Genomic DNA, 17,372 nt, shown 5'->3' with positions numbered 1-17,372 from the left:
TTTGTTTTTTGGTGCAATCAGAAAATAATGTGGGATATTGAATTTGGGGATGCTTTGACTGTCTTAGGTGTCAGCTTAACATTCCATTAAAGGGGGTTAGTTTTTATATCCTATAATAAAAAGCATACTACAAATGGCAATATGGAGTCACAGTCCAGTATTTAATATCTCGAACATTTTAAATTACTTATATTCCCATGTTGTTTTCAGTAGAACTGTTTCCTAAAGAAAATCACCCCTTGATAATGGCTCTTCCTGTCATAATCGTGCACTCTATATTTGGTCGTCATAGCCCTACTTTCCTAATAACTTTGCTAATGTGCTGTGAAAGATTAAAAATTTTTGTATGTAGTATATATGCTGTTATATTTTGAATCGGTAGGATGCATGTAACAAGTTAACAACGTTTGAAGATACTGGTACTTGATATCCTCTTAAGAAAAAATTGCCTCCAATTTTTAAGCTGGAAGATCACTGGAATAACTGTTTTGAAAAGAATTACAATACACAGCTTTTTAGATTTTTCATATGTATGTTAAAAATTGTGTACAAATTGAAATGTTTGTGTACTGGTCCTCAACATAACCAACAAAATCTCAACTGTGAAAGAAAAAAAACAAGTACATCATTGGTGTGCATTCTGAGGAGTTAGCACACCATGTGAAGTATGTTAGAGAAGAGTTTCTGGAAATATACAAAGCAGGAAAAGCACTGAGCAGTTACATCATTCCAGTGATCATCAGCCACTGAAACTGCAGAGAAAATATAAAGATAATTTTAATAACTTCAGTGGTTTTCCATCACCAAGATTCCATATTTTTAGTAAACACTATAAAATCCCTATTCCTATTCCATGTCCAAAGTATTACTCCTTCAAAAGCTGCCAATTTTGAATGATATATACTTTTCATTTTGTGTTCAATCACTTAAACTCATTCATTTAACTAACATTTCATAAGGGCTTACTCTGTTGTAGACACTGAGGATAGAATAGTGTACAAGACAAACATGGCAGGCTTTCACCAAACTTACAGGCAAGCAATGGAAATAGTCAACTGATGAGTCAAAATCATAATACCATTGAATAAGTGTGTTTTACACAATATCCCCATTTCCACCTTTGTTAATGAGTGTTGATTATGTCAGGTTGAAAACCATTAAAATGTTTACCTATGACTCTCATTAGACAATGAACATCCCTGTGTTTTCATGAGTAATATCTAGACACTGGAATTTCATTCATGGCATCCAAACATCTCTAGTGAAGGCATGGGCAGGCAGACAGCTAATCTAATTACCTAACTTATGGTAATCTGCTCATGGGTTCTCTTCTCTAGTTAAATCTGCATTTTAGTATAGACTTCTAGAGAGGTAATGCCCTAATACATAGCCTATAAGATTAATGCTACTAATTTCAGGAACTCTGACCAGTTTGAGAAGTCATAGAAGTCTCTTGGGCCACCTCTCACATTCTGCCTTCAAGGAGTTTACAAGTGAAATAAAGATGAGGACACTGGATGCAATATAAAATAGTGAAAGACAGGAAGGTTAAAAGTAAAGATAAAGGAAAAACAAATGCCCAAGAAAAAAAAAATATCCCTTAGTGATTATCATTTTCAAAAAGACTTGGATCACAAAAGACAACTATGTGCAGGTCATGTCTGAAATATTAATACTTTCCATTGACCCTACTGATAATCCATTTACCCTGTATCTTCCCTTGATAATTCTTTTAATTTTTAGTTTTTGTGAGTACATAGCTCTTGTTCTCATTTGAGGCAAGGACAGATTCCTTGTTTCCATCTCAAAAAAAAAAATAAGAAAACACTGGAAATTTGTCCCTAGCACAAAAAGTCAACAATGATAATCTTGGTCAAGTCATGACATTTTATGTCTTTGCACAACAGAAAGGGGACTCCTTTATTAAGAATACTCAGAAGGAACTGGGTCAAACAGGAAACTGAGTAAGACAACTGCTGTTCAGAATTCTGTAGATAGTCATCTTCCCTTCTCTGGGCTAGAAATACCACTTCAAAGACACCTGCATGAGTGAATGCGAGCAAATGAGTCACATGTCACCTCAGAATGACGTGGAATCCAGCAACTCCCAACCGCACCAAAGTAAAAGTAAGCATCTTTAACTTTTATCAAAAACAACCTTAATATGTTTATTATCTTGCATGTGATAGTGGATTCATGGGTGTATGTGTGTGTTTAAACCCATCAAATTGTACACATAAAATACATTCAAATTTTTATGCAATAATTACACCTCAATAAAACTGTTAAAAAGAGAGATACAAATAATCTTTTTTTATAAAAAAGCAAAGTGAAATGTGATCAGCTGAATTAAAGATTGTGCATTTATGCTGTTTGCAGTCATTAAGCTGAATTGTGTGCATCCTTACACACAAAAAAGGAAATGCTTATTTACTGTCTCATGTGAAGGCCAAGTTAATATATATTTTTTTTCAAGTTAATATATTTTTTAAGCCAGACTATTCAAATTGAAAATGGAAACTGTAACATCAGAGATGGTAGGGTTGCTTATACAATGTAGAGTTTCCAAATAGGACAATGCAGCCTCTGGCAAACATTAATTACAGCACAAAAAGATAACAATATGAAGGATAAAGATAATGACATGAAGTATAAAGATATGGAATCCTGCTTTCAATCAGTTTAGGGTCCAGTCAGAAAGAATACAAACATGCACATATGCACACACACAAATCTGCCAATAAGCAATAACAAGAGTTAAATGTTCAATTAGTACATTGGGGTGCAACAATTTAAGGCAAAAGTTATGTTCCCATCTGTTGTAAATTTGGTTATATTTTTTCTTCCCATCTAGTCCCATACACAGGGGTATAGAAATTAGTTATAGAAGTGCTCAATGCTTCTAATTAGAAATTTTCAAAAAATATCTGTCATACTTACATGATGGTGAAGACTCCAACCGAAGACTCTCCCTCAGTGGTGTGTGTAACTGAATGGTCTACAGGTGAATGGCACCAGGGCAAAATTCTGTTTATATCTTTTCTTCCCATGACACTTTTAGCTAGTAAACCATGAGTAAGCCTTACAATCTACATAGGTCTGTAATGAATTTGTACACAGCAGATTTCACAGGAAATATCTGAATTACCACTTTTAATAACTTTTTGTGTAATCTGAAAAAGATAACACTTCTATTTTGCTGCATAACTCAGCAACTTCTTATTTCCCTTTGAAGATTTGAGGCAGTCTTCATTGGTTTGAATACCACCTAAAGTTTTGAACAAGTTAAGCCTGAATGTCTGAAATTCTTTGTAAAAGAAGACAGAATATAAGTAAGTAATTGTATATAGATAATTAAAATCAATTAAAGTTGAACTTCAGGGTAGAGTAAAAGTTTTAAGGCTGTTATACCATAAAATTTGAAAGTTCTATGTGTTTCTGTAAGCATCTGTGGCAAAAGGCATGCCCTTTTTAATTGTCCTTTTTTTACTGTGTGTGTGCACACGCATGTGCGTGCACATACATGTGTTCATGCCTGCATGCACGCATATGAGAGAGAGAAGTGGGCAGGATGGAAGGGAAGGAGAGAAGGAAGAAGAGGGAGACAGACAGGGAGAAGGAGGGGGACTGGAACAGGGAGAGAACACACAAAAACAGATACTAAACTAGAGTAGGTCTTTCTCTAAGGCTGAGGACTTTTAATCTGGAGGCAAACTTTATTCAGACTGAACATTCAAGTAAAGGCAATTTCCAAATGTTCCTAGTCTCCACAATGGAGTTTAAGTAATAATATATCTACCTTGTATCTGTGCAGCCCATTAACCTTCACATGCAGTTTTCTCAAAAAATACAATATCCACAACAATTGCACACTATGAGCTGGGCATTCACTTTTCAGATGGGAAAACTGACAACCAGTGATAAAGCCAGCCCTAGCACCCACATTTATGGACTCCTGATTAAAATCTATTTTCACTAGGGCAGAAGAGAAGGTTAAGTATGAATTTGCAATGAGTTGAGGAAAAGGGGCTAGGCCTGAGGCAACAAGCAGGTGAGAACCCTAAAATTTGAAGTTCAGCCATTATTCTTCCAGAAACGCTTCTTTGCTTAGAATATATTTAGTAGTTCATTTCTTAAAAGGCACTATGTACAACTTATTAGGGCTCATCAACATTTTTCAGATCTAATTTTTGCTGAGTTGAAATGTTTGGCAGACAGTGGGGAATTTCCCTAACAGTATAATACCTAGGGTACAGCAACTCATACTTAGCCAAACTACTAGTATCCTCAAACTACTAGGAAAAAGACTGTTGGCAGATTCTGACTCACAGTGGACTTGTTTGTTCTTGAGTATCTTCCACTGGAGAACGACTGAGTGATGAAAAGACCCTTGATCTATTTCAATACATGAGCTCTGGCACCTGTTCTTTTCTCCCTCTCCCAGAGCCAAGGGGCATTCTCAGCTTCATTCCCTGATTAGCAGAACAGAGCAGCTGATGGCAGAGAACAGCAGGGGGCTCTCATTTCTATGGAAAGGTAACAAACTGAAAAGAAAAGAAATAAATGCTCTTGAATTAACCTTTGCATTAGGCCTCATAGACAGGCCTGCAAAATATTTCCAGACTGTGACTTTTCCTTTCTCAATTTCCTTGTTTATCTCGTAAAGGGATTACAAGGTTCCATGATTACAAGGTTCCACAAGGCCCTAAATTTCCCCAAAAAGAAAGGATATAGCCAAAGTTCTTAGCAGTTTAACTGCAATTAAGTTCTCACCTCCTTCAAAAGGCCTTCCCAGAACATAATCATCACTCCCTCTCTCCCTTCCCAGGGTTCTTGTTATATTTTCAGTGCCTCTCATTTGGCCCTTTTCACAGATCACCATGTACCATGGAAGTAATTTGTGTAAACGCTTGAAGGTCCTAGAGGGAAGAATTTTGTTTTTTCAGAGCTCTCAGCACAGTGCCTTAGACATGAGCTAAGCTGTCACCTTGAGGAATTAAAGAAATAGAAACACTGATGACAAGGATTTTGCTGTTGTTAAAGAGATAATGCCATTATCTGGCATTACACATTTTTCCCCCCAAATTATTAAGCAATGAGTAATTCCCTGCCAGAAATCCAAAGGAAAACATCTAATGCCTTATGTTAACTCTAACTACACAACTCTCTAATTTAGGAGATTAATTCCCATTTGGTGAAATAACACATGGCTTCTGTCAGTAAATATATTATCTAACTGTCTCTCCCAGATTTGTACCATCTGTGTGTTTGATCACCTTATTATCTGTGTCCTTACTTAAATCAATAATGAAAATGTTGAATTAGGGCAGAGACTAAGACAGATTTCTCTGACATGCCACATTAGAGGTCTGTCTCAGTGGACATACTGAAGGAAGAGAAAGACCCTCTCATATTATTTTATATTGTTTTATACTCAGTACCTGTTTTAAGAAAAAACAACAAGGAAATAATACCAAAGACAGGCAGCCCGGCGCCAGGCCCGAAACCAGGCCTGGGCCTGCCTGGCCTAAACCCAGTCGTTAAAAATCAACTCATAACTTAGAAACTGATGTTATTCATAGATTCCAGACATTGTATAGAACATTGTGAAACTCCCTGCCCTGTTATGTTTCTCTCTGACCACCAGTGCATGTAGCCCATGTCACGTACCCCTTCCTTGCTCAAATCAATCACAACCCTTTCATGTAAAATCTTTACTGTTGTGAGCCCTTAAAGAGGACAGAAATTGTGCACTCGGGGAGCTCGGATTTTAAGGCAGTAGCTTGCCGATGCTCCCAGCTGAATAAAGCCCTTCCTTCTACAACTCGGTGCCTGAGAGGTTTTGTCTACTGCTTGTCCTGCTACATTTCTTGGTTCCCTGACCCAGAAGCAAGGTAACTGAGGGACGGCTGAGGCAGCCCCTTAGGTGGCTTAAGCCTGCCCTGTGGAGCATCCCTGTGGGGGACTCCGGCCAGCCTGAGTGATGCGATCCAAAGAGCGCTCCCGGGTAGGAAATTGCCCCGGTGGAACACCTCGGTCATAAACTGTTTCCATGACTTTTTATAATTGTTTGACTTGCCTGCTTCAGACCCATTAGATTCTAGGTAACACCTGGGGACATGTGGCGTTAGCCATGCCCCCTAGCCATGCCCCCTAGCCATGCTAGAATCAGTCAGAAATTATCTGCAGTTCTGTCTTGTGTCCTATGCTCTGCACCTGATACCTAATTAAAATTGATTCCACTAAACACAAAAGTTATATGTTTTTAATAAAAAGATATAAAAATGTGTTTTAAAAAAGAAAGTGATTTTGGCTAGTTTAAAGGGTTTATGGATTATTTTAAGTTAAAAATATAAAACTGAAGGTTTAAACAAGTTGTAGAAGGTTTGTAAATAATTGATCTTGTAAAAACAATCTGTAGGTGTGAGAACATTGACCAAAATTTGAAAAAGCTATTTAGTTTTTCTATGAGTTAAACAATAAAATAAAAAGAACACTGATGCAGGGCCAGGATCTAAGCACATGTGTCAGAATAACAGGATATTTATGGGGCACTAATCTCCTCCTTAATCAAAATATTACAAGATTATAAAAGGTTTGTACATATCTTACCTTATGGTCAAACTAATTAAAATGGATAATTTGTTTATAAGATTTTATTAAAAGTTAGCTTTAGCATTAATAATGCACTAATGCAAAGGCAGAATTTGATTTTCGCTTTTCAACAAGAATTTCATGTAATATTGAGAGATGAAAGATTTTTGTTTGCCTTTCTAGTAAACTGCAGGATAAAAGAAGGGAGAGAGAAGAGACAGATTCAGTTGGCTTCATGCTATCTTCACTGAATCTTGTTTGGATAGCTGAGTCTCCCTTCTATCAGAGTAAAAGTTTTTGCCTTTTTGAAATTTTTGAGGTATCACTTCACCTAAATGAATCACCTGTGATTCTATTTAGTGATATAAAGTGTTTTAAACCTTTGATATTTGACAAACCTCCAAAAATCAAATTCTACATTATTTTTTACTTCATTAACCTTTAAGTATTAAGTCCCCTGAAGTCCAAAATAAATATATTCAACTTATTTGGTATATTAAAATTGTACAGGAAATTTGTCAAATATAAAATGGTGTTTTACTTTGAGTTAAAATTATATAAATGTATTATTCCAAAATTTTTTAAGATTCCTATAATTCTGACATGTCTCAGCATATGTTATCAGTAATAATTATGATCGTTATATTAAATTGTGTGCCACATAGACTAACAGATTTACTTGGCAATTATGTTTTTAGCCATAGTTGTCCTAAGACTTTTGTCATCCACATACAATTGTTGTCTTGTTTTGATCTTTTCCAAAAGGCAGTTTATAATTAGTTATAAGACTCTGATGGATGCTCCTGAATGCATGTTTCTGATAACTTTAGAGATTATGCCATTGAAATAAAAAACAAAAGCACAAACTTCCTAAACTCTATTAGAGAGCTGATGTATTCATGAGGACTGCTAGCCCAATAGCTGGCAGAACATGAATTAATTGAAAGTACTGAACTAATAAAAGACTAAAATAATCTTTTTATGATTTTCTGTTTGAAACATTGCTAATTCTTTTGTTTTTCGGATTCCAGAAAACCTTTTGCTTTTGAGCTATTGACAGAGTATGCTCTGGTGAGCAAAATTTGAAGCATACTTTATTCTCTCTACCTAATTTCTCCAGAAATTCAAAACTATTTGTAATTATACTTAATTTATGTCAATATGGTTATTTGCATATGTTCAATATGAATGTGTTTTCTTTTGCAATAGAACTCTGGTAATATTACCAAGGCTTTGACTGGAATGGCATGTTTTCAGATATAAACAGACTGCTTTGAGAAATCAAAGTTGACTTACATGGCCAATAAAAGACCCTTGGGAAAACTGGCCTCATACTTTGATGCAGTCCTTGTACAGGGCTTCTGACCCATGGTAAGTAAAGAATGTTATTTTCTGACAGACCCAGGATCCCCAAGTTATCTTGGGACCTTGAGAAGAGAGGAATTTGCTGAACTCATACAGGTTTCTGCAGGCAGCGCTAAATTCATGGCTGAGCTTGAGGCTTTAAAAAAGTCTAATCTGAGATTCCTTATGAAAGAAAAAAAGTTCCAGCAAAGCCAATTTGAAAAAAAAAAAAAAAAAGCCTATATGGCAAATAACTATTCTTGATGCACTTTAGGCAAATAATCAAGCCAAATATAATAAGACAAAAACTTATTTTTCAAATAAATTTTTCCTACTATAATTTGTCTTTAATAAAAATGGGGACTAGAGAGAGAAAAATTATGTTTCAGGAAAAAAATCTATACTACACCTGTTGTTAGCTACTATTCTTGTCCATTGTTAATTGGGTTTTTTAAATCATTTTCTACAATTTGGCGTAAATCCTGAATTCTTTTCAAACTACAAGTCTCCAAATTAATGCTTTCAAATTTTTCTTCCATTTTTCTGATTTGGACTCAATGAAATTGCTACTACCTTTTTCCTGAGGTCCTGAAAGCTGAAGCTTATTCCTTGTGATACAGGTTTGAAAAAATGTGTCAGATTGCCACCACCTTCCTCCTCTGCAACTAAAGATGTTTTGAGTCCAACATCTGGCTAAATTATGTGCAACATTAACCTTTGTTTTCTGTTTTCATAGAAATGTCTCATTAAAAATCTGTTTGTTTTCATCACATATAAAAGGCTACCTCATCTGCAATGCCACCTCCTGAAATAGGACCCAGCTGTTTAAACTAACCTATTCTCAGGATGAAACCTAACAAATATATAGTACAGTGTATTAGCTTTGGGGAGCATTTATACTTAAAAATGATTACTAGTTTATTTGAAATTCAAATTTAACTTAATGTTATATATTTTTATTTCCTATCTGGCAATCCTACATGGGTTCCAGTTTCATCAGGCCCTCTTAGTTTTCATTATAAAGGTGGAAATAACAGTAATATCTAACATCTACAGAGACTCAACATTTCAAAGCACATGTACATACATCAACTCATTTTATCTTCACAAAAATCCTAGGAAGTAGGTCAAGTAGGCATTTATTATTCATTTGGACATTAATGTCGAGAAAAGTGAAATGACTTATTCAAGGCCACCCAGCTATTAAGTAGCAGAGCCAGGATTTAAACTTGAGTCTTCTAACCCAGTGCTGCTCAAAGTTTATGTGCATAGGAATTTCCTGGGGCTTTTAAAAAAAAAATCAAATACTGATTCAGGAGGTTTATGGTGAAGCCCAAGGTTCTTAATTTCTAACAATTTTCTAAGTGATCCTGATTTTGCTTGTCCTTGGACTACAGTTCTAGGTAGAGAGAGTCTAACTCATCTCCAAAGCTAAGCATTCATAATCTTAATAACATAGTCTTAGTAACAGGAAGAAGTGGAGTTTATTATCTAGATAATTCAGTCCTAAATATACTTCTGAATGAGTTAGTCCTCTTTTCTCCCAAAGCTGCTACCAATAGAAGAACACATCACCTTGGGGTTACATCACATGCTAGGAATCACTGAGCTAAAGATAATCTGAGTGAAAAGTTAGATGGTGGTTCTTTCTATTACTCCTCTCAACCAAACTCTTCAGCAAAATGGTTAGGGTGAAGAGAGGTTTCATTAGATTAATTTACCTGAAAACATCTCTGATCATGACACTTTCTGACTCAAAATTTTCAATGCCTCCCCATGACCTACTGAATAAAATTTAGACCTCTTAGCCTGGCCTTCAGAGCCCTCCATAATTTTGCTCTGATTTCAGCATAACTTTCCACCTTTATCTGCCTCCACACTCCTTCCTTTCCTCTATCTTTATACAAACTGAGCTACCTTCCTTTCTTTAGAACCCACCCAAGCATTCCTGCTTTTGTGCCTTTGCTCACACTCTTTTATGTATTATGTCATCTCTTCCATCTCTATATAGTGAGATGTAATCTATCCATTAAGACACTGCTCTAATCCTATTTCTCCCATAAAGGCTTCCTTAAATTAGCCTGTTGTCTGACCCCTGACCAGCCCAAACCAACATGCAATCTCTTCCTCATATGAACCTCCACACACTTTGTTTGCATCTCTCTTGTATGTAATAAGAGTTTAAGACTTCTAAAAAAAGGACCCCACCCTGAGCTTGAATTTCTGCCATTTGTTACCCATACCTTAGGTTAGACACTCCCTCTCCTAGAATCTTCTTGTAAAATATAAGCACTCTTGAAATGGATATCTTTCAGTTTCTAGCCTGCTAATATAAATGAGCTTTTTAGGTTCTCTCTCCTTCAAAGAGGGGATAAGTGGGTCATCATTAAAGGATAGCTCAGTTTAGATAATAACCTTAAGTTAGGATACAGGAGGCACTGAAATGATATGCAGGAACAACCAAGACATTTATTTATCACATATTTATAGAACATCTACTATATATCAGGCACTGATGCTTCCAGTTTTAATGCTGAAGGGCAAAAGTTCTTGAAAAACAAAGAAAACCAACAGTCCCTTTCTTTCAACCTAAATGCTAAGGTCTTCTTCCTCGGCAACTCTTTCACAAGAATCATCAAGCAGTGTATATCGCACTTGAGTAATATGAGGTGATACATTCTCTCTGTCTGTTAAAATAAACACTAAAACTGTGGTGGCTAAACTAAATGTAAGAGCACATCAATTGAGCAATTATACATATTTGAAAGCTGCTTCTCTTTCTTCCTCCAACTGATCATATGTATGGCAGGTCTTCTCATGAAGTCTTTCTTTGGTTTATTGTTATGAGGAAGTGAAATGCTTTCAAGCAGTGACAGAGGCTACCCCAAATAAAATATTCCTGGTGAAAGTTAGAACTAGGAAGAATGCCTTGATAGTATAAAGAAAGAGGGACATCACTGATTTCAATATATCATGAATTTCTTAGTAGAATGGAGACACAATGAAGCATATTATCTATGGTATCCGGGTTTTTATACTTTTAGAAAGTTTGTGGATAAAATGCATTTGTAAAAATAACTAAGACTCAGTTTTCCCACTACTTGCTTTGGTTGTGAGCCTGTGAGCATGAACAGACCAGAATTAGAACCATAAAAGTTCTCCATAAATGTTGAGAAATTCCACCTGTGGACTGCAGCTTCAGCCTGTGCCCCAGAGTTCTAACCTGCCAGCCTGCCCTACAAATCTTGGACTTCTCTAGCCAGCCCCTACAGTTGTATAAGCCAATTCCTTGAAATAAATCTTTTAATATATTATATAGTTTGGCTCTGTGTCACCACCAAAATCTCATGTCAAATTATAATTCCCAGTGTTGGGGGAAGGACCTGGTGGGAGGTGATTGGATCATGGGGGTGATTTTCCCCTTGCTATTCTTATGATCATGAGTGAGTTTCCATCAGATCTGGTTGTTTAAGTGCGTAGCACTTCCCGTTTGAGCTCTCTCTCTCTCTCTCCTGCCACCATGTGAAGATGTACTTACTTCCCCTTCACCTTCCACGATGATTGTAAGTTTCCTGAGGCCTCCCAATCATGCCTCTTGTACAGCCTATAGAACTGTGAGTCAATTAAACCTCTTTCTTCATAAATTACCCAGTTTCAGGTAGTTATCTATAGCAATGTGAGAACAGACTAATACAATATGTTATATTAATACAATATAATACATCTTCTACTGGTTTTGTTTCTCAGGTTGAACTCTGATTAAAAATTTTTGTCAAGCATAGCTTCTGATGGGATTATAAAGCCCTTCATAATCTTCCCAGTCTCATTTTTCACAGTTTCCCACTGCTACCCACATGCATCCTATGCTCTAGCCACAACAAACTCCTCACTAGATTGTGAATGAACACTCCAATGTGCTTTTGCACGTGCTCTTTCCTTGGCTGGCAATGATCTTCTTTCCACCTCTTTGCCTATGTGTGTACAAACTCCTATGCATCTTCAAGATACAACAAAACTGTCACCCCTCATTTTTCAGACAAAGTTAAGTTCTTCCTGCTCTGTATACTCAGAATATTTTGAATATCCTGCTATTATATAGTACTTGCTTCTCTATCTTATTTACATCTGTGCCTCCTCACTGAACTGTGAGCTCCTAAGGGGCAGCATCCAGCATAACCTCTGGCACTTAATAAGCACTCAACAAATTTTGCTGACTAAATAATGCATGCATTAAATTAATTAAAACAACAAAGTTAATTTGTAGAAAGCATGTGATAATTAAGAATAAAGCATAATCCATATCAAAATGACTGTCATTATTACAAGTCAAAAAAAAAGTTGTTCTCTTCTCGCTTTATTTCTCTACTATCCAGTATTAACCACTAGAAATTTCTATGATAAAAAATGTTCTATATCTGTGCTGTTTAATATTATATATGGCATCCACATATAGCTACTGAGCATTTGAAACATGGCTATTGTGGCTAAAGAACTTAATTTTGTATTTTATTTGATATTAATTTAAATTAAAATATCCATATATGGCTAGGGTCCACTAAATTATATAGGAATTATACTAAGAATGAAGGAATGAAGAGCAGCACTTTCCCCTGCTGCCTTTAACCATTTAAACTTTCTCTCTCTCTCTCTCTCTCACACACACACACACACACACACACACACACACACACACACTAAAAAACAAAGATCTGGATCCTATACCTATAATATAGATAGCCTGTCTAGGCACTGGCAAAATGATCATGAAGCTTCACAGGAAAAGAGGAAATCTGGGCTAGGTTAGAACAAAAAAGAATCTATGCACTTAGGATGGGCCCTGGACTTCAGTCTTTGTCATCTTCTGGCCTCAGATGGGGCCATTAAACCACCACCATTTGCACATTCTGCAGGAGTAATTTCAGCACTTCCAGACTAATGGAAGTTAACTTGGGGAGTTAACATCAATTTCCACACACTGCATGCAATGTGATTACCTTACCAACCAGTGGGATCACATTTGGGATGGAAACAACTTAATCCAGCCAATCATGTGGAAGCCAAACAGACTCCAAGATGAAAAGTTTCCACAGCCATATGTGATTTCAGAAATCAGTGTAAAGGGTGTTTCCAGCGGGAAGGAAATAAGGTTTTTGTCGCAATTAACATCATTTAGAATTGCCATGGTGTTATCAGTAAGTTTAAATTTGGCACTGTCTTATCAACATACTCACAAATTCAAGAAAGACCACACAGGCTGGAGCATCAAGCGGATACCAAGGATTGCAACTATGTTTGAGGAAGCTGGATGCAAGGAGTACTCCCTTATCCTCTTGGGGATTGAAGTAAAGGAAAAAAAAATTCTCCCTACAGGAAGAGAAAGTGAAGACATACCATCTCTACCCATGGATAAGAGCTTTTTTTTTTTTTTTTTTAACCACAAAGCTTAGGTGTGGTCATTTGAAAAAAAATTTAATACTTAGACTGCACCAATTTACACATATGGATGATCATGACCCTGATTGGGTCAGGTAGAGACAAATAAAACAAGATCCTTGATTTCACAGAGTCCCAACTCTTAAATATTAAAGCTAAAAATGCCCCTAGAAATGATCTAGCCAAATTCCAATTGTAGAAATGGGTAAACAGAAATCCAGAAGACAAGGGTCTTCCCCCAACTCATACCGTTGTTTAGTTGCAGAGCTGGAAGTAAAATCTCAGTCTTTTTTATCTCTGTTTACTGCTCTTTTTCCTACATCAGTTTAGTGCAGGTGAACCCATAGTACAATGAAACAGACAGAATACCATATGATTAAATATCAAAGCAGATGTAAAGTAAATAAATATTGTAGGTGGTTAAAGCAGGGTGTTCCATGACCTTTACATTTTTCAGAAAACAGGGTAATAGGAGCTGGTTTTTGAAAAGATCAACAAAATTGATAGACCGCTAGCAAGACTAATAAAGAAGAAAAGAGAGAAGAATCAAATAGATGCAATAAAAAATGATAAAGGGGATATCACCACTGATCCCACAGAAATACAAACTACCATCAGAGAATACTATAAACACCTCTATGCAAATAAACTAGAAAATCTAGAAGAAATGGATAAATTCCTCAACATATACATCCTCCCAAGGCTGAACCAGTAAGAAGTTGAATCTCTGAATAGACCAAAAACAGGCTCTGAAATTGAGGCAATAATCAATAGCGTATCAATCAAAAAAAGTCAAGGACCAGATGGAATCACAGCCAAATTCTACCAGAGGTACAAAGAGGAGCAGGTACCATTCCTTCTGAAACTATTCCAATCAATAGAAAAAAAGGGAACCCTCCCTAACTCATTTTATGAGGCCAGCATCATCCTGATACCAAAGCCTGGCAGAGACACAACCAAAAAAGAGAAATTTAGACTAATATCCTTGATGAACATCGATGCAAAAATCCTCAATAAAATAGTGGCAAACAGAATCCAGCAGCACATGAAAAAGCTTATCCATCATGATCAAGTGGGCTTCATACCTGGGATGCAAGGCTGGTTCAACATATGCAAATCAACAAATGTAATCCAACATATAAACAGAACCAAAGACAAAACCCACATGATTATCTCAATAGATGCAGAAAAGGCCTTTGACAAAATTCAACAACCTTCCTACTAAAAGCTCTCAATAAATTAGGTACTGATGGGACGTATCTCAAAATAATAAGAGCTATCTATGACAAACCCACAGCCAATATCATACTGAATGGGCAAAAACTGGAAGCATTCCCTTTGAAAACTGGCACAAGACAGGGATGCCCTCTCTCACCACTCCTATTCAACATAGTGTTGGAAGTTCTGGCCAGGGCAATTAGGCAGGAGAAGGAAATAAAGGGTATTCAATTACAAAAAGAGGAAGTCAAATTGTCCCTGTTTGCAGATGACATGATTGTATATCCAGAAAACCCCATTGTCTCAGCCCGAAATCTCCTTAAGCTGATAAGCAACTTGAGCAAAGTCTCAGGATACAAAATCAATGTATAAAAATCACAAGCATTCTTATACACCAATAACAGACAGAGAGCCAAATCATGAGTAAACTCCCATTCACAATTGCTTCAAAGAGAATAAAATACCTAGGAATCCAACTTACAAGGGATGTGAAGGACCTCTTCAAGAAGAACTACAAACCACTGCTCAATGAAATAAAAGAGGATACAAACAAATGGAAGAACATTCCATGCTCATGGGTAGGAAGAATTAATATCATGAAAATGGCCATACTGCCCAAGGTAATTTATAGATTCAATACCATCCCCATCAAGCTACAAATGACTTTATTCACAGAATTGGAAAAAACTACTTTAAAGTTCATATGGAACCAAAAAAGAGCCCGCATCACCAAGTCAATCCTAAGCCAAAAGAACAAAGCTGGAGGCATCACGCTACCTGACTTCAAACTATACTACAAGGCTACAGTAACCAAAACAGCATGGTACTGGTACCAAAACAGAGACATAGATCAATGGAACAGAACAGAGCCCTCAGAAATAATGCCACATGTCTACAACTATCTCATCTTTGATAAACCTGACAAAAACGAGCAATGGGGAAAGGATTCCCTATTTAATAACTGGTACTGGGAAAAGTGGCTAGCCATATGTAGAAACTGGATCCCTTCCTTACACCATATACAAAAATTAATTCAAGATGGATTAAAGACTTACATGTTAGACCTAAAACCATAAAATCCCTAGAAGAAAACCTGGGCAAGACCATTCAGGACATAGGCATGGGCAAGGACTTCGTGTCTAAAATACCAAAAGCAATGGCAACAAAACCCAAAATTGACAAATGGGAGCTAATTAAACTAAAGAGCTTCTGCACAGCAAAAGAAACTACCATCAGAGTAAACAGGCAACCTACAGAATGGGAGAAAATTTTTGCAACCTACTCATCTGAAAAAGCGCTAATATCCAGAATCTACAGTGAACTCAAACAAATTGACAAGAAAAAAACAAACAACCCCATCAAAAAGTGGGCAAAGGACATGAACAGACACTTCTCAAAAGAAGACATTTATTCAGCCAAAAAACACATGAAAAAATGCTCATCATCACTGGCCATCAGAGAAATGCAAATCAAAACCACAATGAGATACCATTTCACACCAGTTAGAATGGCCATCATTAAAAAGTCAAGAAACAACAGGTGCTGGAGAGGATGTGGATAAATAGGAACACTTTTACACTGTGAGTGGGACTGTAAACTAGTTCAACCATTGTGGGAGTCAGTGTGGTGATTGCTCAGGGATCTAGAACTAGAAATACCATTTGACCCAGCCATCCCATTACTGGGTATATACCCAAAGGACTATAAATCATGCTGCTATAAAGACACATGCACACGTATGTTTATTGTGGCACTATTCACAATAGCAAAGAGTTGGAACCAACCCAAATGTCCAACAACGATAGACTGGATTAAGAAAATGTGGCACATATACACCATGGAATACTATGCAGCCATAAAAAATGATGAGTTCATGTCCTTTGTAGGGACATGGATGAAACTGGAAATCATCATTCTCAGTAAACTATCGCAAGGACAGAAAACCAAACATCACATGTTCTCACTCATAGGTGGGAATTGAACAATGAGAACTCATGGACACAGGAAGTGGAACATCACACTCTGGGGACTGTTGTGGGGTGGGGGAGGGGGGAGGGACAGCATTAGGAGATATACCTAATGCTAAATGACGAGTTAATGGGTGCAGCAAACCAACATGGCACATGGATACATATGTAACAAACCTGCACATTGTGCACATGTACCCTAAAACCTAAAGTATAATAATAAAATAAAAAATAAATAAAAAATAAAAAAGACACATGCACATGTATGTTTATTGCGGCACTATTCACAGTAGCAAAGACTTGGAACCAACCCAAATGTCCAACAACGATAGACTGGATTAAGAAAATGTGGCACATATACACCATGGAATACTATGCAGCCATAAAAAATGATGAGTTCATGTCCTTTGTAGGGACATGGATGAAACTGGAAACCATCATTCTCAGCAAACTATCACAAGGACAAAAAACCAACCACCGCATGTTCTCACTTATAGGTGGGAATTGAACAATGAGAACACATGGACACAGGAAGGGGAACATCACATGCCAGGGACTGTTGTGGGGTGGTGGGAGGAGGGAGGGATAGCATTAGGAGATATACCTAATGCTAAATGAGGAGTTAATGGGTGCAGCACACCAACATGGCACATGTATACATATGTAACAAACCTGCACATTGTGCACATGTACCCTAAAACTTAAAGTATAATAATAATAAAATTTTTTTTTAAAAAAAGAGGGTATTATGTCAAACATATTAACTTTTTTCTCTCTCAACTGCTATGTTAAATTTTCCTCCCCCACTTTTTCTTA

The sequence above is a fragment of the Hylobates moloch genome, unplaced genomic scaffold (genome assembly GCF_009828535.3).
Source record: "Hylobates moloch isolate HMO894 unplaced genomic scaffold, HMol_V3 SCAFFOLD_7, whole genome shotgun sequence".
Classification (NCBI taxonomy): domain Eukaryota; kingdom Metazoa; phylum Chordata; class Mammalia; order Primates; family Hylobatidae; genus Hylobates; species Hylobates moloch.
Note: the sequence above shows the minus strand (reverse complement) of the source record.